The sequence below is a fragment of the Neovison vison genome, chromosome 2 (assembly GCF_020171115.1).
Source record: "Neovison vison isolate M4711 chromosome 2, ASM_NN_V1, whole genome shotgun sequence".
Lineage (NCBI taxonomy): Eukaryota > Metazoa > Chordata > Mammalia > Carnivora > Mustelidae > Neogale > Neogale vison.
In genome coordinates this window covers 105,397,196-105,414,911 of record NC_058092.1, presented here as the reverse complement: position 1 = coordinate 105,414,911, position 17,716 = coordinate 105,397,196, and the positions used below count along the sequence as shown (strand labels likewise).

Here is a 17,716-nt window from a genome sequence, read left to right as displayed (position 1 = left end):
CTGATGTTGTGTTCCTTAGGATATCTCCATTTCACCAGGCTCACCCAACACTAACCAGTGACATCTTAACAGCCTTCGCAACTTTCAAAGGTCAATGACCAGGGTTCCACTTTGGAAATCACTGGTGTGTCCACGACCCCCACAATGACTCAGTGACCTACACATCACCACCTCACCTACTAGAGCCCTTTACTACTCATACATGCTTTTTAGCTTTCACTTCCCTTCATCCTTCAACAAGTCACTGGCCTGCAAAGTCCCCTTTACCTCTCTATCCACCTCCGGGGTCTTACAGACCCCACCAAACTCAACCTGAATTCCCTTATTTAGCTCTCCATCTCGCCCCTCCAAAGCCCCTTCATCCCAGGACCCTGGGACCATCCCATCTCCTCACTTAGCCTCTCCCAGCGCTGCTTGGGACACAACCTCTAAAAAAATCGAGAGACGCCGAGGTCTCTTTCCCCCCCGCTCACAGAGCGGTGGGCAAAAGCCCCCCCCTCCTCCCCCACAGGTTTCCAGACTCAACTCACTACATCCGCAACCTCGACCCCCGCCCCTTTTCTCCCTCCCCCCCAATCCCACGGCTCTCCGCGGCGGCGGCTACCCCTGCCCCCAAACCCGCTCAAAACACGCGGACGCGAACCCGGCCCCCCAACCCCCCGGCTCCGGTCCTCCCCTCCCCCTCCCCCCCGAGGTGCCACTTACCCCCGAGGCGGGAGTGGAGGAGGGGAGAGGAGGAGCGGAGTAGGGGAGGGGGCTTCGGTCCGGGGCGGCTTTCAGCCCCGGGGGGCCGGGGCCGGGGCCGGGGCCAGCGGCAGCGGCGGCGCAGCGTCTCCCCCCGGTGGCGGCAGCGGCGGCGGCGGCGCCGTCCCACTCCCGCAGGCACACATAGGCTCCATTGTCCGCCGGCGCCTCCCCCTTTCCGGCTCCCCCCTCCCGGTCCCGCCCCTTCCCCCTCCCCTTGGCCCTCCCCCAGCCGCACCGCGCCACGAAAGGTACCGCCGGCCCCGCCTCGGACGCGAGCAGCGAAGTGCCCCCTCCCCCTGCCCCGGCGTCCCGCCCGGCGGGGGAATGGGGACTGCCCCTCCCCGCCTCGGCTCAAGGCCCGCCGCCGAGAAGGGCCCGCCCCCCTCCAAGGGAATGTCATTCGTCCCCCTCCCGGAACGCGCGCAATGGTACTAACCCGGCCGCTTCCTCCTCCCCTTCCCAGGCCTTCCCGGAGAGGCACCGCCTCCGGAGCCCCGCCCACCAAGTGGCCTCGCCTCCTTGACCCCGCCCCTCCTTCTAACATTTTACTATGGAACCGCCCACGGCCAGCACCACCTCCTGCTTTGCATGGACACGCCCACCGGTCCCCGCCCCAGTTCGTCACCCGGCCAGAGGTGACGCCTACTCCCCACCTTAAAGAGGCAGAGTCCTCTTTCTCAACTAAAAAAGCCTCCCAAAGGGCCGGTGGGGTGGGAGGTGCGGCCCAGGAGCGTTTCTTCTTTCCCGCACCGTCCTCCCGGCGTGCACACTCACCCGGACCTCCCCACCGCCTGCCGCAGCACTGGGGAGCAACCCGAGGGGACCAGCAGAAAGCGCGGAGGGGGGCAGGGCAGCGTGGAAATTTGGCCATCTTTGACAGAAACGAATAGGAAGCTGCCAAAGGAAGGGGTCTTTCCCTCACACTTTCCTGCTGCGCTGGTCCCAGCCTACTCCTCCTTCTTCAAGGCAACCCCCCTCACGCCTCCGGGATGCCACCACCCTGCCCCATCCGCTCTCCGGTCCCCGGTCTTCACCCGTCAATCAGTGCACGGTGCTGGCGGTTGCCGGCTTTCTCCCCTCCCAAGGGAGCAGGCCCCTCTCGGGTTGCACTCTTCTCCACCCTTTCCAAAGCCGATTCTTGCCAGGGTCCTGCGAACGCGGTGGCTGTTGCAGGGTCTCTCCTTCCACGTCGGGCCCAGCCCAGCCCCGCTCACGCATCGCTACCTAGTGCCCTAGAGGACCTTCTGCTCAGATCCTCGAACGGCTTCACGACCGCTTTTTTTAATCGAAGTATCGCTCCCCTGATTTTTCGGAAGGCCTGCGCTTTGCAGAGCTCGAAGCCCAGGCATCCCGGCACCGTCCCCTGTGAAGTGAGAAGATAACCCATTAGGCTGCACTTTTTCTCAGAAGGAAAATGACGAGGCACGTTGCTGAATAAAGCTCAGATTCCGGCTACTCCTGTTTTATCTTTGTGGCCCTTGTTGCTGCCGTGACCAACTATTATTATACAGACCTGTCTACTCACAGTCCTTCCCAGAACACACTGTTGTTCCATCTCTGTGTATGTGCTTTGTAGAGTCTTGATCTTATTTGTTTCTGCAACTACGAGTACTGGCCCCACTGCCTTTCTGAATCAGTTCAGTCAAGACTGCCTATGTTATAACGTACTGCGTATTCTCCCTAAAGACAGAGGCAACATGGCCAAGAGAAGTAAATAAATTTTCCTTGCTTTTGCTTCTACCACCCATAGGTTTAACCAGGATACTTAATTCTGTGTCAATTTCCCTGTTTATAAAATAGGAAACCTTCCTTGGGGGCAATCTTTTAACTAATGGTGCTGGTTGTGAAGGATGTTGCAGGAGAACCCTGAATGATAAAGCTTTCCAAACCACTTAAAATTCTTGGGTGACCATGTAAGTTTCTATACCATGTCTCTCCAGCCTAGATGCTACGGAAAACTGTTTTTTCACAGCCAGATGTTTCCCCTTTGTCTCCAATTATGACTGAGGATATAAATAAAGAAAAAACACGACTGTACATATAAACAATATAAATCTAAGATCAATTGAAGGATTCCAAATGGGAAATAATTAAAATCCTTTTTTGTCGGGGGCGCCTGGGTGGCTTAGATGGTTAAGCATCTGCCTTCAGCTCAGGTCATGATCCCAGGCTCCTGGGATGAGCCCCAAGGTGGGCTCCCTGCTCGGGAAGCCCGTTTTTCTCTCTCTCCCTCTGCCCCTACTGCTCCCCCTGCTTATATTCTCTCTCTCTGTCAAATAAATAAATAAAATCTTTTTTTAAAAAGATTTTAAAAACTTTAAATACTTTTTTTGTCATGTTTTGGCAATAGGTGAGAACCTCTGTAAAAGAAGACAGGAGGAAAAATTAAGGTACACATGTAGGGAAAGACAGCTAAACCCAGGAATACGCAAGAATCATTTGGGATTGCAGAAGTAGATGGAAAAAAGGGATTTACAGAGTGGACCTATAAGCGAAAACCACTGCTAAAATAAGCTCCTGAGTGGAGTGTTCCAGCCCAGGTCACTTCTACTTACAAAGCTCAAAGACAAGCTCATTCTAACAATACACGTACAAAAAAGTCTTAACCATTTTACTAGGCATTACACCCTCCACTCTATGTGTCAAAAGTCAAAATTATTTACTGAACCAGAAGAAAAATGTAAATGAATACTAAATGTGCAACTCCAGGGTGAAGGAAGAATAATATTAAGAAGAACGTGTGTTACAAGTCATGAAATCTACAGGTTAGAGTCTCCATAGCAATGTTAACTTAGCTACATTTGCACGTGGGATAGAACTGCGTTTTAAAATAGTATTTATTCTATCATAGTTTATTTTACTAGAATTTTTGTCTTCTGAATTTTCTAATTTCCATTCATTGCCATCTCACTTGAGAAAGAATTCTATTTGGCTATATAAAGATCTTGCAGGCTGTCTATACATAAATACTAATGGATAATGATGAAATCATTTTTAAAAGCATCCTATAAATAAACACTTCAAACTGTTTCTGCTACTCTAGAAATTCTAAGAGAAATCATTTTTAATCCAAATGGTAACATTGGTAAAAAATAACGGCTTTTGACGTGAAAGAGACCTGGGTTTGATTTTTTTTTTTTTTTCCGTTTTGAAATTTGCTTCTCATACTGACAAGAAGCACTCACTGTGATGCAAACATGGATAGCATAAATTTGGCTTCTTAGTTCTCCAACTAAGCACCGTATCTTTTATTTCGGTTTTCCTCCAACCTTCTCTACCGTAAATTTCTGCTTTCAAAATGCTTCTGTTCCCTCAGCTCCTGATAAACTTACCCCGAAATTTTGGGGTTGGAAGGAACCCCCTCCTATTTTATGGAGGAGAATTCTAAGACACAGTGGTTTAATGACTTGCCAAGATTATGCCCAATTTTAGGGAGTAGAATTTAAGTCCAACACTCTTCAGCACTGTTCTTACTCCCGTGGGTTGTTCATTCCCACTAATATTTATCATTGTAGAAGAGAACATGACGTTCTACTCTCGGGATGATGAAAGTAAGACTCAGAAAGGTTGAGCCCACTCAGCCAGCTGGTGCTAAGGCTGTAAGAGGCCCTACCAAATTCTTGCCTTGGTCAAAGCCCTTGGTTTGTCCACAATTTCCTACTTCTTATACTGTTTTTTACCAATTCATCTACCTCATTGTCCAGACCAAAACGGGCACCCCAAAGGAATACCACTAAGAGAGTCATTTGTGACTGCAAATGAAGGTTTAGGAGGGAATGGTGTCTTGACTTTCACAGTGCTCCTCCCCTATGCTGTAAGAAAAGAGCCCGCAAACAATGTCTTTGTTAGGTTGCCCATGAAAAAGAAACAAATCTCCGTATCCCAGCTTTCATGAGTTCATTTAGTCAATGGGGAGTCTTAGAGATTCATCCCTACTGGGAAAATTTAGGGCTAAGTCTCTCTTTTGTGAGGAAGAAATCAATATTCATTCCCACCCCCTTCCTTCCCAGGAGCTCCTCCTAGGACCATTGGCACTCTGATGTGAGTGTGGGTCTCCTATGTCACCACAAATCTGCTGTCCACAGTCTGGGTATTAGAGGCACCCTCTCTATGAACGCTCAGACAGATCTATGATAGGACACTCAGATTTCTTAAAAAGGTGCCATCACCTCAAACCTGTATGGTTTTGTCTCCTGCCCTCACTGTCTGCCTTCTTAAAGTCAAACTTTGTGACTTCCAGCCTGCTATTTTCTGAGCCCTAAATGATTGATACATCAATGCTGATCCTCTTCCCCAGATTTCCAATTTCACACAGCCCATGATGGCTGAACCAGAAACAACCGGGGTACTCCATGTGCTCCAACAACTTCTCCCCAAATCTCTTCATCTTCATGCCAGTTCTTCACATCTGTCATTATTGTCCCACATCCCTTTTGCTCTTTAAATTCCACTAATTTACTATTTCATTTTATTCTTCACCTCTTTCCCAACAATAATTCTGGGTAAATATTTCTACTATTTCATTTCATTTTGTTCTCCCAGACATTCCTCTCAGAATGTTGACCTTCAGATACACCTATTTGACTTTTCCTGGGTTCTACCTTCCATCCTGGATGCCTCCCACTTCCCACAGTCATCCTCTCCCCAGCTTCTCTGAAGCTGCTACCCAACCACTGCTGCTTGACTCTACCACCATGGTTTGCATCCAGGTTGTTCTCATTTGCCGCAATGCCTTTTTGGAATCCTTGGCCACCCATCATTCCAGTAGTGGAAAGTCTTAATGCTGAGGTGTACCCACATTTTTGTTTCCACCCCTGTGCTGCCAGACATTACTAGAAAACAAGAAAACCCACAAAACCAAAGAAAGTGGGTCCCAACCAAATTTGGGGCAATGAAACTTCAACTGAACTTTGTTACTATTTACTTGACAACTCCTTCATGTATCTTTATAACCTCCTATATCATTTCCCACAACAATTATTCCAAATTTTATCTGCTACCTCTCCTACATTGTAAGACCTACCTTGTCATCTCACCCCACCACTAAAGACGCTTCTTGCTCGGTTTTCTGTCTTCCATTTACTTACCCCCTCGCTTTAGTATCTCAGTAAGATCTTTAGTACTCCAATACTCTTTTTCCCTCTTCCTTTTCATTCTCAATTTATCCAAAGGGTAACCTATATTCTCATAATTCCTTTTCCTCCTGGGTAATTAACCCAACCAACCATTCTACCAGAATTCTCTCTTCAACATGGTCAAACTTAATCATCCAAAACATCCAATGAATAACCTCTCCCTTCTTATAGTTTGAACTCCAAGATAAAATAATATTCTGGTTTTGTGTTCCCCCCACACACCCCCAGTTTTACTGAGATATTTTTGACACATAACATTGTATAAGTTACGGTATACAATATAATGATTTGATGTATGTATATATTGTGAAATGATCACCCTATTAAGTTCAGTTAACTTCCCTCGATGCACACAGTTACAATTTTTTGTGTGTGTAATGAGAACCTTAAAGATCTCCTCTCTTGGCAACTTTAAATATGTAATACAGTATCGTTGACTATAGTCACCATGTTGTACATTACATCCCTGAACCTGTTTATCTTATAACTGAAGGCTGCTACCTTTTGAACACCTTCACCATTTTGCCCCACCCTCTACTCCCTGTCTCTGGTAACCACCGATCTCTTCTGTTCTTGTAAGTTTGGGGTTTTTTACATTCTGCTTATAAATGAGATCATAGTGTATTTGTCTTTCTCTGACTTATTTCAGTGAGCATAATATCCTCAAGTTTCATATGTGTTATTGTAAATGGCAGGATTTCCTTCTCTTTTACAGCCGAAGAATATGCCACTGTGCATATACACCACATTCTTTTTCAATCCATTCATCTGTGATGGACAGACCTAGATCATTTCCATGTCTTGGCTATTGTAAATAATGCTGCAATGAACATGGGCATGCAGATGTCTCTTGAGATAGTGATTTCATTTCCTTCAGATATATACCTAGATGTCTGTTTCTTCATTGATTTAAATACCTCTTTTTGTCTTCTAATTGTGAATGTTCCTTAAAGCCTTTTGTTCTTTCATCTTTCCTCTCTTCAAATCTCCCTACAACATCTCTCTCATTCTTCTAACTTCAGCCATTGCCCCTTTGGAGATGACCAACACATCCTAGGTCTCTTGAACTTCAATCCTGTATTTCTACCTAATCAGTTTGGTCATCTAGAGTCAACTTTACAGGTCAAAAAAACAAATTCACCGTCTTTCAAAATTAAGTCTCACCTCTGTATTCATCATCTTTAACTTAGCTTCAAAACTTTGGCATTCATTCTGACTCAAAATCTCCATCTATTTATTTCTTCTCAGTCACCGGTATCCACAAATTTCCCCTTAAATCAATTTCTTGTTTTCTGGTCCCAACTTGGGTCTGTTGTAATAGCCTCCAAGTAGTCATTCCTGCCCGCCTCAGCCAATTCTCCATGCTTCTTCCTGTAGATCTTCCTAAAAGACCCATTTATTATATAGGGCCCCTCTGCCCTAAGATCAATAGTGTGGCATAACAGGAATAATATCAGCTTGAGAATCACCTGGACCTGGGTTTGACTGAATATTGGATGGCAATTTACTAGCCAAGTAACTTCAGAAAGAAGAAAAAATGTTCTTTTCTTTCTCATTCTTTATAGAAGTTAAGCGTTTAGATCACCCATTTTAGAACATAACCTGGGTACACAAACATTTAATATCCTCTACCTTTTAAGGTAGTTCCTAGTCTTGACCTGCATCTTGAGAACAAAATCGTACACTTCTCTGTGTTTTGCGATCATTTAGTAGTTGCCATATTAAGTGAGCATCTACTAAGTGAAGGGCATCTTGGGGGAGGTACAAAAAATGAATCGGGTATTCAGTGTATCAAATTTTGTCCTTAAAGTCTAATCAGACTTATACAGGGGAGTCATTCATTTAAAAAAAGGGGGAGGGTTGTAGGGGGGTAGTTCAGTAAGTGCCAGGCATCATGCAAGGTCCCAAAGATTCAAGTAAATGTAAGATAAGTCCTTTCATGCTGGGACCTGGGATCACTCTAGTTAAAAATACTGACAAGTGAACACTTATAATCAATTATAATAAATGCTATGAAATGGATAAATACCAGGTGTTTGGGGCACACAGAAGAGAGGCATCTAATTCAGACATGAGAGTCAGGGAATGCAACAAGACCTGAGGGGAATCTCAAAGAATGCGTAGGAGTCAGGCAAAGGACTCAGCAATGTGCAAAGACTAAGCTGTGTGACAAGTGTATATAAATAACCACAATACAAGATAGAAAGTAATAAATAAGTGGCAGAGCAGAGACAAAAGTAAAATGGCCATCAGAGGAGATACATTATACATGGGGGCTGGGGGACATGAGCAGAAACTGCTTCATGGAAGTGGAGGCATTTGAGGCAACCTGAGGGGTCAGAGGTCAGGTTGATCAGGCCCATAGTGGGGCCAGATGACTCCTTGTCTTCTCAGTGTTCTACGCAGCACCCTGTACACAACGGCACAACACCTTGTCTGTTGCCATGATGATGATGACAATGATGACGACATCTTGGCTTTTCTCATGAAGTTGGTTCTTCTGATTTCCTAGAATGCTTGTACAGGGAGACTCAAGATTCAACAGAACCACTTCTGGGTGGAGGGGCCCTCGATCAGGCTCGCCTGGCTTTGAATCCCAGCTCCACCATCAGATGGCTGTGTGATCTTAGAAAGATTACTGAAACTCTCTAGGGTTTAGTCTTCTCTTTCATAAAGTGGAGCAATGATAATATTTTCCTCAAAGGATAATGTGAGGAATAAATGAGCGACTAAATGCAGACCTGTAGGACTAGGGCCTTGCACAGTAAGTGACCAATAAATGTTGGATATTCATATATTTTCTCATAACGGAATTGGCCTTAGGGGAAGATTTTAGGAGCCCTGAGATTACCTCCTCAACACTTCACTTATTCCCATGCTTAAATCTCACTCACTCGTATGTCTTCCATTCTCCTAACACATTCCTTTAAATTCTGCCATTAGAAATTCATACCTTTGGATTCAAGATGTCACTTCCCCAAAAGACTTTGGGAAGGGTAACACAACAAAGGGTTAACCCTGTTTTATTTTAATAATCTGTCTGGCCAGATCTCTATTCTCCTTAACTGTTAACTGTACTGAGGGAATATTGTGGGGAAGAAAGGAAGGGCTAATTCTAAAGCATGTAGAACCTTCCCTGGAAACTGAAGCCAGGAGATGCTCAGAGGGTTTTCTGAGGGCAATAGGTCCTCTGGGATTGGAAGAAGGGATGGACTAGAGAGAGATGCCAAGAAGTAATGAGAAATACAAAAACAAGGTCATTTGTGTCAGTAAAGACATGCTTTACTAACTTAACAAACAGTGCTGACCTTGATTTAGGGGACTCTCCATCCACTGCCCCTTTCTCTACTCTGTTCTGAGTTTCAGGATAAATAATTTCACTTGGGATAAATGCTGAATCATTTCAACGAAGGAGACTATGCAGGTGATCAAGAAACCCCTGGTTTTAAGATTTCATAATGACTTTTACATGTTTTATTTCTTAGTTATTATTTGTAATAAAAAATTAATAAGCACTTAATATGTGTCTTAGTGGCAAGTTCAGTTGAGTGAAAATTTCATTAGAAGGTGAAAAAACAGGGGAGCCTGAGTGGCTCAGTTGGTTAAGTTTAACCGTCCAACTCTTGATTCAGACTCAGGTCATGATCTCAGGGTCCTAAGGTGAGCATTGCATCTGGGGCTCTAGGCTCTGTGCACAGTGGGGAGTCTGCATGAGACTTTCTCCCTCTGACTCTCCCCCCACTTGTGCTCGCAAGTTTCTCTTTCTCTCAAGTAAATAAATAAATCTTCTTTTTAAAAGGTGAACAAAGATAGTCTTTGTCATGAATCTTACAGTCTAGTCCAATAGAGAAAACACAAAAAGTTTAATCACAATCAATTCCTCAATTGTATTGCAAGTATAACAGACATGAAACAAACTCTGGGCTTCCAGGGGTAAAAAAAAAAAAAAAAAGCAATGAGTAGAATCTTGAGCAATCATTTGCAGCATTGGAAGTTGAACTGGGCCTTAAAGGATGGGATTTGAACAGTTCCAGGAGGGGACAGTGACCCAGGAGGGAAAGGCAAAGAGGCAAGCAAGAGACCGAAAGAAGAACAGCATGTGTGGGCAGAAAACAATAATAGTAATGATGAAAACAAGCCATCATAACAGCTGCCCTTTACTGAGTATTTGGTATATGCATGTACCAAGCAATATTCTGACTATGTTCATATCGTCTCATTTAGGACCCACAATGGCCCCACAAAGTATGAACTATAGTTCCCATTTTACAGTTGAGGGGCCAGATACTTTGAGAGATAAGTCACTGCCCTAACATCATGTAGCTAAATGATTTAAATGATTAAAGGCCAAGTCATTCTAGGGTGAAAGCTCTTAGCTCTCCAGAGTACAGTCTCTCTTAGTGCAGGTGGTAGGATGCAGCAGCAAATACAATTGAATAAATAGGGTAGGAATTCATTACATAGAATATAATTTAAAGAAAACACGCAAGAATGATATACTATGAGGTTAAAAAACAAAACCAGAAACAAAGCCCGCAGTTTACCAAAAGCTGCTTACGGAACAGGCATACCTTCTTCACAGGGTAATCCAGAGTGTGATTTAGAGTTATACCCATTTTACAGATGAGAAAATCAAGATGGAGAGGTTGAATGACTTGGCCAAGCCCCACAGCTGTTAAATAGCCCAGCCCAGATTTGAACACTGGGCTGACAGCAAAGCCTGTGTTCCTCCTGCTATTCCACGCTGCCTCTCTCCTTGATCAAGGGAAAAACTGGGTAAAAATAACACTGGTGCAATCTGCGGCATTCTTCAAAGCACTTTCAGATTCACAGCCGCAACAGATCCTTACGATAACCCTGGGATAAGTTTGGAAGAGATCTCCCTCATCCATCATGATGAATAATAATAACAGTCAGAATAATCATTAAAATAATAATCTTAGGCAGCACTGAGTGTTCCCCCTATACCTGGCTCTGTGCTGAGGGCTTTACATGGATTGTATGGTTGACTTACAGCAATCCTGTAAGATAGACTCTGTTATCATTCCTTTTTTTTTTTTCCCTGTTATCATTCTTAACTTGCACATGAAGACACTGGGGCTCACGGAGGTAAAATGACTTAATGAAGGAGGCTGGACTCAGATAAGTTGCAAGCACTCACTCAAGGTCCTATGACAATGAGTGTGATCCCTGGACGAGAACACAGGTCCCCCACTTCCACAGAACTAGAGCAGACAGGGAGAGGAGCTGGAAGGCTACAGAAGTTTAGGGGTGAGGTGAGGCAGCCCCAGATGGACTAACATGAGGGAGACTGAAGACGCCGCACAACCAGGCGCCATCTGAGGAAGGCTATAGTGGCTCACTTCTGAAGCATGTGACCAGAAGAGGAAGGAAGAAAAGCTTCAGTTTGGTTTCTAGCCTAAAATGGGTGGAAGTAGTGGTGGGGCATTGTGATCAGAACCAAGAGTAGTTCAAAAATGACCCTGGTCCACAGTGAGACATACCACATGCCAACTCAGGACAGCCGTGATAGAAAAGATGACCTCGAGGGCTGCTGGTGGAAATGTAAAATGGTACAGCTGCCTTTGAGAACAGCTGAGTACTTTCCTGAAAAGTTAAGCATAAGTTTACCATATGACCCAGCAATTCCATTCCTGGGTGTCTATCGGAGAGAAATAAAAATGGGCCCACACAGACTTGTATGCGAATGTTCTACCACAGCATTATTCCTCGAGGACAACGAGTGAGAAAAATCCAAATGTCTATCATCTGCTGAATGGATAAATGAAATGTGGGGTGTTCCTCAGCAATAGGAATGAAGGACTGATACCCACTGCAGCATGTACGCACCTCAAAATCACTACGTGAAGTGAAAGAAGACAGATGCACAAGACCGCGTATGCCATCATTTCATGTACACACAATGTCCGGAAAAGACAAATCCATAGAGACAGAAAGCAGATTAGGGGGGTCAGGAAGAGGGAACAACAGCAAATGGGTATCTTTGTGGGGTTAAGCAAATGTTGGAAAACTGGACTTTTGGTGGTGATTGCACAACACTGAATTTACAAAAAAAAAAATCATTGAATCTTGCACTTAAAATGGGTATGTAAATATGGTATGTAAATTATATCTCAATAAAGCTTCTTTTTTTTTTTAAAGATTTTTATTAATTTATTTGACAGATAGAGATCACAAGTAGGCAGAGAGGCAGGCAGAGAGAGAGAGAGAGAGAGAGAGAAAGGAGGAAGCAGGCTCCCTGCTGAGCAGAGAGCGTGATGCGGGCTCCATCCCAGGACCCTGGGATCCTGACCTGAGCCGAAGGCAGAGGCTTTAACCCACTGAGCCACCCAGGTGCCCCTAAAGCTTCTTTTTTTAAGAAAAGTGAAGCTGGGGCTCCGGGGTGGCTCAGTTGGTTAAGTGACTTGCTTTGGCTCAAGTCACGATCCTGGGATTCCGGGATGGAGTACCACATCGGGGGCTCCCTGCTCAGCAGCGAGTCTGCTTCTTCCTCTGGCCCTCCCTGCTCTCATGCTCTCTCTATCTCTCAAATAAATAGATAAAATCTTTTAAAAAAGAAAAGAAAAGAAAAGTGAAGCTGGCTCGTGAAGCAACAAAGAACAGTTTTAGAATCATAGGCGACCACTGGACCCTGAAGAGGAGAGGTCCTGCCAGGGGAGAAGGCAGGCTGAAGATGCGGAGGTAAGAGCTGAAGCAATACAAATGAATGGGTTCACCAAAGAAAAAGGCAAACAAGAGAAAAGGAAGACATCAAGGACAAAACCTTTGGTGTCACTACCATCGGGGCAGGGATGCCGGTCTGCCTTGGCCGATGTGGTGTTCACCTGGTAACAACAAGTCCTATTAATACTAAAATGTCCTTAGATTCTCCAAGCCTGCACCCACTGAGCACAGAGGTACGTGCCCCATGGCTTGGCAACCAACAGGGTTAGTCTACTTGGGGGAAAATTGCCTCTAAGTGGCAAAAATACACAAGGATAAGTAGGAATGGACTGAATATATTCTGCGTTTTGATGCTAAAAAGAGAACTGCATAAACATGTCCACCCGAATTAGAAAGAACATCAGCATTAGGGAGTGCGGTGTTTCCAGAGCTGTGATATTTCACTTAGTTGCTGACCACCAAGAAGGGTGGGCCTGCACCAACGCTGGAATCGGGCTCTTTGGCATCCACATCGACTTCTGAATTTAGAAGGAGCCAGCACACATTCTCCTGTAAACTCTGCACCTGCTTTCCCACTTCAGAAGGCAGCGACCCCTCTTCCTCCAGCCCCTACCCCAGGCTTAGAACTCTGGGGAGGAGGATCCTCCCGGGCTAGGGACTGAAGATCCCCTCCTTCCCCCAAGGCCTGACAATCCTTTTTTTTTGTTTTTCCTTTCTCATTTCCAGTGAAAATGAAGCAAATTTAGACTACTGTCCTTGGTTGTGAAATAAAGGGGGGGTTGCGGGGGAAGAATCTGGGAGGTCAGGATGGAAGTGGCAGGGTATAGAAGAAGCCACCCAAGGTGGGAAACACTGACCCTGGCTTCAGGACTACCCATCACCCACATCACACGGTGAGGGGCAGCTAAGCAGGGTCTCTTAATCCCAGGTTCATCTGGAGACCAAGGCTGGATTTCGGATTGAGGAAAAAATATACATTTACTTTCACTAACTTCTAACTCCAATTTACCATTGCCTTCGAATATAAACTTGGGTGGTATGAGCCATCCATGACTTTTTCACTGACAGAATCACAGATATTTTTATATCACCTTAAGGTTGTGGCAGATATTCCAAATATCGCTTATACTCATTGCTGATGACGCAATTACGGTAGCTATTAAATCTGCCACTAGACCTTTTTATTAATGTTCTAATAAAGAAGCGCATATATTAGTATACCACATATCTTTTTTTAAAAAGATTTTATTTATTTATTTGACAGAGAGAGAGAGGTCACAAGTATGCAGAGAGGCAGGCAGAGAGAGGGAGAAGCAGACTCCCCGCTGAGCAGAGAGCCCAATTCGGGCCTTGATCCCAGAACCCCAAGACCATGACCTGAGTGGAGGCTTAATCCACTGAGCCACCGAGGTGCCCTAAAGCATTTGATATTTTGATCATATTTCATTATAACTCTTTTTGTAACGCTCAATATTTTATCCTAGGTGTTTAAAGTCATAATTCCATCCATGGGCTTCACCAGGCGAACCAAGGTGCATCCATGTCACAAAAAAGTTGGAGAATTCCAGGACTGGAAAAACTTACCCCAGTCCCCATTCAGCACCACCAAAAATGAGCCTCCCTACAAAGCAGGCAATCCCACCATCAGAGAACATTTCCTTCGGGTTTTAAAGATTCCCATTAAAATGCAAATACCCCCAAAGGAGAGGAACTTCTCCCAGTGTTATTTGTTAACCCCTTAAATAGGGCTGTTCCGCAGCTAGTTGAGCACAACACCCTACAATTCAATTAAACAAACATTTATTGAGCTCCTGCCACGGCTAAGGAACAAGGCTGGGGGATAGAGAGGGAAATCCTGCAAGATTTCTCCTCTCAAGGGTGCCTGTGATCTAACAGAAGGAATAAAGCAAGTGCAGAAAAGACAGAAGAGAAATGGTAGGGAGAATTGCAAGGAGCAAGGCGCGTCCTGGGGAAGGGATGGCTCCGAGGAAAGAGACTCCTTCAAGGCCACATTCCAGGATGGACTGAGTATGGAATACAACGGAATACAACGTTGGCCAAGTTCACTGCCCAGGGTTGTTCAATAGGTACAGCACGAAGTCAGCTACGGCGGCGGAGCGCTGTGAGGTAAAAAGGGGCTTCGAAGCACAGAGGAGGGAGTGACTTAGTGTGGGTGGGGGCAGGGGAGAACCTAGAAAGACTGTTGATCGTGATGAATGTGGCACGGAGGAAGTGATACATGAGCTGAGCCTAGTAGGATAAGTTTAAAAAGAGAGAGGGGATGGGGGAAGGGTAGGGGGAGGGGCACCGCATTCCTCGACGAGTTACGCGCAGAGGGCCTTTTCTGGGGATGCATTTAAAGTGAGAGTTTATGGACAGTGGAGGATCCAGGCAAGAGGTGGGCCTGGAATTGTAAAACAGAGCTGTACTGAGAAAGGATCTCAAATTTTAACGCGGAGGAATTTATACCCCATCTCTTTGGAACAATCAGGAGGGTCTTCATGAAGTAAGGCCTTCATATTTGAGCTGGGCCATTAAAGCATTAGAAAAATTTCAACAGGTGGAGATGGGGCAGGCGGGGGGTGTTTCTGGCCACGGAAACTGGAGAGCCAGGAGGGTCTGAAAGCACACGGCTTGGTGAGAACCGCGCGGCCAGGCCCCAGGGTCCTGGGTGGGGGCGAGCGGTGCACGGGGGGGGGGGGGGGGGGGGGGGCGGACCCGCGCACACCTGGCTGCAGGGCGGTGGGAGCTGGGGGGAGCAGGGCGGCCGGGTTACCGCTCAGGTTTCTCGCCCCAGAGCCCACCCTCCAGGTCAGAACCTCTAGGGCTGGAGCCTGTTTACCAAAGGCTGGAGGTGATATTGAGGCGCAAGAAAATCGTTTAGGGGCTGAGTATGGAGAAAAGGCCAAAAAGGAAGGTGGGCTTTGAGTGCTGGCGAAGAATATGCACTTCAGCTGGAAGGTGGTGGGGAGCTGCTGAGAATGGACCCAGAGGGGGAATGGTATTGGTGGAGCCCAGAGTGCTTAGGAAAGATTTAAGGGGCAGAAGAGTTTAGGAAGGAAAGTGTGGGGACCCCATAAAGGGCTATTACAGGGGTCCAGGTAGGGAGTCCGGAGGGCCTGAATCATGCAATGGCAGTGGCAGAGGGAAGAGGACAGATGCAAAGACGTTTGGTGACAGAATTTACACGGCTCACTGGGCAACCGAAGTGGGTGGAGGGGCTGAGTCACACTTGACTCCAGGGATCCGAGCTAGGCAAGGAGAAAACCAGCAGGACCATCATAAGAAAAGCAGGGGAGTAAGGCGCCTTTGTGAGGAAGGCTGTGTGGTTAGATGTAAAGCATTGGCACAGTCAGAGGCCAAGAATACTGTTGATTTTTACATTGAGGGAGGACATACCGTGGGTAGTGGGATCCAGCAGGAGACATGGGTGGCTATGGGGACTGGGAGGGGGCAAGAGAGGGCTGCAGGGCCTGCCTTTATCACCATTTTGTTGAGGGACCCCTAACAAGGTGACAGGAGCTGGGAGCTGTAAACCTAGGCCAGTCCCTTCCCTTCTCAGGAGCTCCCGTTTCCTCTTTGGAAAAGCAGGTGATAATAAAACTTATCACCCACTCATCTCATGGGAGTGCTGGAGAGCAACCAATATACATACATAAATAAGTTTAAGGCACTCAGCAAGAACAAAGTGTGCTAGAAATGCTAAACAATAATAAATTCAGCCACCTCCTCCTCCGCCATGATAGTAAACAAGGTGTCTTTTTTCAGAAACAGATGTGGCCAACAAGATACTAATTCTGAGGCTGTCTACAGCTTCTAACAAGAGGTAAGTAAATCTAAACTCTCAATTTTCAAGAATTCCCTCATGAGAGAGTCTAAGTGTCCCTAATACCTCCATCAAATGGAGGGCCTGGGCCAGACTGCAGTTAGTCAACACAAAAATTATTTTATCATCCCACCTTCCATTCTAAGTATCCATGTGTGACTATTATCAGCATCCAAACTGCAGGCAGTCCCCACCATCCCCCTAAGCCACACTCTTTGTCACACCCCTGAGGTCCCTGTCTTGGCAGAATGGTGCCGTATAAAATATTCAGATCCTAGGTAGGATGTGTACCATCTACAAGGGAAAGAAGGCTGTCAGACAGAAAAAGGAAAAGGAAAAAACAACAACAACAACAACAACAACAGCGCTCCTCAAATGACAAAGATTGCAAATCCACGTTAAAGGAACACATCTCTAATGGTATGTTCCATGCAGAGCCCATCTCTTAATAAATCCCATACCAGTCTCTGCTCCCCTAAAGAGCAGACCCGATAGGTAATAACTCCCCTCCTCTGTGGTAAAATCCAATTTTCACACCTGGTAAATGAAATAACTCCACTGTGAACCAAGGTCGGGTTGGGGTGAGCTGTTAACAGAAGGTTAGGGGCTGTGCCTCATGTAACAGCTCTTCTGGGAACCCCTTCTAGAGATTTGCTCTTTTTATGCCAGTTGATACTATTCAGCCAGAAAACCTCCAACCTCCTAGGTCACAAAAGCTAAAGCCCTTGTCACCTGGAGTGGTTATGAATGAGTGCTATGGTTCACGGGTCACATATGTGTGAGGCCTGGCCTTGGCCTTTACCTCTTGCTTCGTAGGAAGGTTCCTTACCATTTGTGTACTTTTAGGAGATAAGCTCATACTGCATTGCTGACAAATTGACCATGAGACAGGGTGATGCTACTGAAATTTACCATTGTATAGGAGTAATACACCAGAGGAAGAAAAAAATATAATGCCCAAATCCAACTAGGAGCTGTGTACTGTGCAGACCTAATCAAGAACAACAAAGTGGAGGTCAGTTACAAATCAACAACGACCACACACACACACAGAACTGGAATGTGGGCCAGGAACACATCCCAGGATACATAAGAATTTAGTAAAGGTGACATCACAGATAAGTAGGGATAGGGAGGATTACTCAAGAAATGCCACTGACGGGGCGCCTGGGTGGCTCAGTGGTTTAAGCCTCTGCCTTCAGCTCAGGTCATGATCTCAGGGTCCTGGGATCAAGCCCCACATCGGGCTCTCTGCTCAGCAGGGAGCCTGCTTCCCCCTCTCTCTCTGCCTGCCTCTCTGCCTACTTGTGATCTCTCTCTATCA

The 17,716-nt window shown here is 45.9% G+C and overlaps 1 protein-coding gene across 6 annotated transcripts in view; it reads right to left on the bottom strand.

Annotated features, from left to right (window-relative positions):
* BCL9 (BCL9 transcription coactivator) overlaps positions 1 to 17,716 on the bottom strand; it is an 84,008-nt gene that overhangs the window by 23,238 nt on the left and 43,054 nt on the right. Inside the window, exon 1 of one of the 6 annotated variants that reach the window (XM_044239064.1) lies at positions 1,184 to 1,218. The exons of 4 other annotated variants lie outside the window; for them this stretch is intronic. The gene's annotated coding sequence lies outside the window, so the exon portion shown is untranslated. Of the gene's footprint in view, positions 1 to 705; positions 784 to 1,183; positions 1,219 to 17,716 lie in introns of those variants that run through there. One more of the 6 variants, XM_044239063.1, reaches the window with a different exon arrangement.